Consider the following 289-nt stretch of genomic DNA (forward strand, 5'->3'; position numbering starts at 1 on the left):
ACACTGATACGGCTGTCTCTTTGCCCGTCTGTCTCTTTGCCCGTCTGTCTCTTTGCCCGGTCTGTCTCTTTGCCCGGTCTGTCTCTTTGCCCGGTCTGTCTCTTTGCCCGGTCTGTCTCTTTGCCCGGTCTGTCTCTTTGCCCGGTCTGTCTTTTTGCCCGGTCTGTCTTTTTGCCCGGTCTGTCACTTTGCCCGGCCTGTCTCTTTGCCGGGCTGTCTGTTTCCAGGTCTATCTCTTTCCAGGTCTGTCTCTTTCCAGGTCTGTCTCTTTCCCCGTCTGTCTCTTTCC

The sequence above is a fragment of the Anomaloglossus baeobatrachus genome, chromosome 1 (assembly GCF_048569485.1).
Source record: "Anomaloglossus baeobatrachus isolate aAnoBae1 chromosome 1, aAnoBae1.hap1, whole genome shotgun sequence".
NCBI classification, from domain to species: domain Eukaryota; kingdom Metazoa; phylum Chordata; class Amphibia; order Anura; family Aromobatidae; genus Anomaloglossus; species Anomaloglossus baeobatrachus.